Source organism: Etheostoma spectabile, chromosome 21 (assembly GCF_008692095.1).
Source record: "Etheostoma spectabile isolate EspeVRDwgs_2016 chromosome 21, UIUC_Espe_1.0, whole genome shotgun sequence".
In the NCBI taxonomy this organism is placed as follows: domain Eukaryota; kingdom Metazoa; phylum Chordata; class Actinopteri; order Perciformes; family Percidae; genus Etheostoma; species Etheostoma spectabile.
In genome coordinates this window covers 15,795,073-15,799,810 of record NC_045753.1, presented here as the reverse complement: position 1 = coordinate 15,799,810, position 4,738 = coordinate 15,795,073, and positions in this window count along the sequence as shown.

Sequence of the window (4,738 nt, the reverse complement as noted above, 5' to 3'; positions counted from 1 at the left end):
GCGGGGGAATCAACTCGGGCACTGCTCTTAACCAGTTTGCATTTCTGTGTCCAAAGAAGAAGCAGAGGCGGGTTTCCTGATCCACACAGGGGTGTGTTTTTTCTCAAACTTGCACAAAATATGCATTGCCAAGCAAACAGCAGTAGTCATCGTTATCTGCCCTGAACAGTAAATCACACTGGGTGTCCAGCTGTCAGAGTTTAGTAAAAAAGTGCACTTATTGCATTGAATGTCTCCCAACACCACATAATTTCCCTTTACTGGGAAAGCTAATTAACTTGTCTTCAAGCTGCATCATTGACTGAGGCTGCTCGTGTTTCAGCCAGGACGTTTTAGTCTCGGCAGTGATTTACACGTTAACAAGCGGCTGAGATTGACCTGAACAAACGCTCTGTGGAGCGTCCGGGCACGTTCTGACACAGGGATGAAGCGATGCCCTGTGTGTCACACCTCATCACATCAGCGCCGTCTGTTCCTTATGAAGCTCTTTCTCTACTCTTCGCTCTCTCTCTCTCTCTCTCTCTCACACACACACACACACACACAGCAGTGGATGGAGTCTCACTCAAGAAGACAAAGCCCAAAACCAACACACTCTTTATTAAAACCATACATGAGTTAGATAAAGGTTTCATCACAAAGGTCCCAATCAGTTCTATCTGGCATTTACTTGGAGTATTTCTAAGCAGAGACTATGATGTCTAGCCTTGGGCCTAAAATATTTAGTCATGAGGAGAAGTGGGATTCCACTAAACATTTGCACAACTAATAGGTACAGCTTTGGACATTTCATCAACCTAAGGCAAGACAAACTAAGGCAAACATAATAATCCCACAACAAGCCCGGAGCCCCGCCTGGATGCTGCCCAATTTAAATGCACTGGTTCATTACACATAACTGATGTGGACAGACATTGCATACAGAGAAGGCTAAATTGGTTGTATGGAAATCAGACTTTACACCTGAGAATATAGCTTCTGAATGGTGGCTAGTGGAGGCAGAGGCTGCAGGCTAATCACAGAACAGCAGGATCTGGAGTGGGTGGACAGCTCGAGGCGGGAAGACTCCAGGCTCGGCTGGCACAGTCTTTTGTAGCAGGCATTTGTTGTTCGCCCACTCTTCAAGGCTACACCCATCCTAAACTATCTGAGTGGAAAAATGAGGGAGGATCGATGCGGGAGCATTTATCATCAAAGGCTTTGACACAAGAAATATCCTCCCTCCCACCACGTACACCTTAAAACAACCACAACTTTGAAGTGTCAGGTCTCTTTAAATGCATGACTACACTATAGCTGTGACGCTTGGATGCAAGTCTACATTACAGGAGTGATTACTTGATGGTATTGTAAAGGATTTCTAAACCAGTCTGTCTGATCACGACCATGTGAAGATTGTGACGTGACAGATTTGGCTGTTTGTTGTGGTTTAAGGACACCGTTCCCAAGGACTGAATAGGTTCTGTGAAGCTCATAATTTTTAGGTGCTATTTGACCAAAATCTTAACTCTCATTCTCAGCTTTGTTGTCAAATTATGTTTTCACTGTTTACAAAAATACAGCCATGACCTTCTTTTAAATGCTATCTTCATTTCTGTCCCATTCAGATATATGTAGTTTTGTTTATTCCGTCCATACATTTCTTTATTTCCTGCCTTCAGTTTAAAATGCTGCAGCAACCTGAACCAGTTAGTTAGCGTCTTAACAATGGTTACCAGTGCATGATGCAAAACACATAAACCCAAGCCAATCTTTTCCGAGATCCTAGGGGAGGGCCCTTCTGGCATTTCCAACCAGTCCCTTTGGTTGTTTTTCATTGGTTTGGTACCCATATCACCATTCTCAAACACAACTCATAACAGCAATTTCTGAGGTTTGTTTGAGATTAGGCAACTAAAGGTTAAGGGAAAATCAAACTGTTAATCAAGCCCATGCATTGTGTGTAAATTCCTTTCTGTGGCAATACAGGAATATAACATGAATGCATTATTGTTGAATTAGCTAATGTTTTGCAATGTACAAATGCAAATAAAACCCCAAAACTAAGATAAACCATGGACATGGACCATATTTATCTTCCACTGGCTGCATTATTTCTGCCTTTCCACACATGGCTTTTATTAAATGTATATACATACTATATATGAAATGTTTGGTCGGAAACAGAATCTTCTGCATTCTAATACTTGCTATAGTCTGAAGCCAGCAGATCAAACAGCCGCTTATCAGGCTGAGGAGCAGAGCAGCTTGAGGCAGGGATGTTGTGACAATAGCTGTCTTCTGAGTGAAGAACACCCAATGTGGGAGAGTGATGGCTCCTGCCTTTCTCCATAATCTCTTACAGGGAGAAAATCCCCGACTGAATTCTCATTAATTGGACATCAATGCCCAGAGTGACAGGTTAGAGGCCCAGTAGCAAATACCTCCCTGCTGCTGCTTTGCCACCTTGTAATTGATGAAAAGGGGGGACTGGTATAAGACACAGAATCTGAGGGTGGAAGAAAAAAATTGGTATTGTACTGTCAAGCAGGACACGGTAAGTCCAAATGTTCCCTGACAAACAATGTGTAGTTAGTGACAATTGGGACTTATAGTGAGGAATTAAAAAAAGCAAATGCAGTGTCCAAATACTGACACTTTTTAAAGATAACAGATTAAAGTTAGTAATGGACCCACAGTGGCTTTCAAGTTTTTTCCTTTTCACTTGAGGGGAGGCTCTGATTAATGTATGTGTAATCTCACACATTCTGCACCAACAAAACTGTTTGAATGCAAACACATTTTGTGATCATCCATCAAACACAACCTTGAGTGTGTCAAACTGGCTTGTGCCCAATATTTCTAATACATTCTGAAGTTACGAGTTCAATGAGGACAAACAGGTACACCCACTGGCTGACAGGGACAAACCTGCCTTGTCTTGTTGTTCATTATTCACATGTCTGGTGTAATGTAATGCGACACATTCATGGATCCAAAAAGTGGCAGATTACAACCTTGGATTTACCCCTTTAAATCATGTGCATTTCATTATAGATGAAGCTCAACTCCTGGTGTTGGTGATGTGCGGACAGGCAGGGAAACTAAATATGTAAGCTAGATCTTAGTTTATCTTAAACTGTAAGACAAATGTGCTGAATTTCCCTACAAGGTTGACAATGGTGCTATCAGTGTTTGAATTTCATGTTGATGCTTTGGACACTTAAACGACATAGACGAGGAATAAATAGGCCCGTTGAGTTGTTCTTCCTAGACTAATATTTGGAGGTTTGAAAGGCACGTCACATTGCTCCCAATGTCATGGGTTGTAAAACTAACATTAAAAAATAAATCAATTCCTGCATAGCTCCGGTTGTATACACTTCAAAACTTGGCTCCTGTGTCCATGGAAACTGTGGGAAACGTGGTGACGACAATTTGCCGGCACACACGCAGGGCAGTATGCTTTGAGTCTTGAAATCTGTGTCAGTTTATGTTCTCCTGGTTCAGGTTCAGATTTTCTGAATCAGGTTCGCAAGATCTAGTTTGATTAGCTGTTTTTTTTGTTGACATTTTGGGTAACACATTATATTAACCACTGCTAATAAATGGTAAATTGATAGTTAATTAAACTTAAATTAAAGTTAATAGTTGTTTTACTGTTAACTAACAACCAAATAGTAATTCATAATGTTTACTAATTATTAGTTATGCTATAATTTGTTATTTTAACTGCTTGTTTTTGCTCACATTATAACATTTTAAGTATTTGTTAGTTATTAAGAAATTGTTTATAAACCATTAACAAACATTATTTGGATAACTATAAGAATCATCTCTTTTATAGATTGCCAAAAAAGATTTAATGGGGCCAAATGAATGTTACTTGATGCTTTGTAAACCATTTATATAATATTATTTATTAACTTATTATTATAGGCATCAGTTGCAACTTTACAATAGCCATCCAAATAGTGTTTATGGATGTTTACAAAACAATTATTTACCATTGACAATTTAGATATATATATGTATGTATAAACTTATAATTTTATATTATACTAATCTATTGATAAATTACCATACATTAGGCTATAACATTAGCAATAATAAGTAAACTGTTATTTAAATCATAATTGTATTGTTTGTTAACAGTAAAAAATAACTATCAATTTACCGTTTATTAGCGATGGTTACAAATAAAGTGTTACCACATTTTTTACCTTCTTATTCTGTTCAGCACAGTAAGATGCTTTTTTGCCACATACTAAATCAAAACAGATTCAAAACTGATATTTTGTGAAATTACAGTTATGGAACCAATTCTACTCAAGAAAGAAAACCCTCTAAAGTACAGTCAGTGATGCATGATGACTCTATGATATCTGTCTTTTACACTGGCTAAAACCTACTTTTATGATTTTCTACTTTCGGTACTGGCTCTGTCCAATTATAGCAATATGTTATGATCCCTGCTGAAACTATTGCATTTGTCATAGTCCTACAATTTGGGACGATTTATCGTTGTTTGCGGTTTGGGGAGGTTGTAGGATGGACTCATCCTTTGGAGACCTTAAGGTTATGAAAAAGCTCTTTATCTATTGAGCGCACATTAAGACCTCAAGCTCCTTGGTAACATTCGTCAGATTGACTTCTCGGTGGCCTGGATCCCGATGCGTTTCAGCATGCCCGCCCCCGGTTTCCTCCTTGAAAACGTTCCTTTCCTGAACACCTGTGTTTCTAATTCGTTGTCCACGTT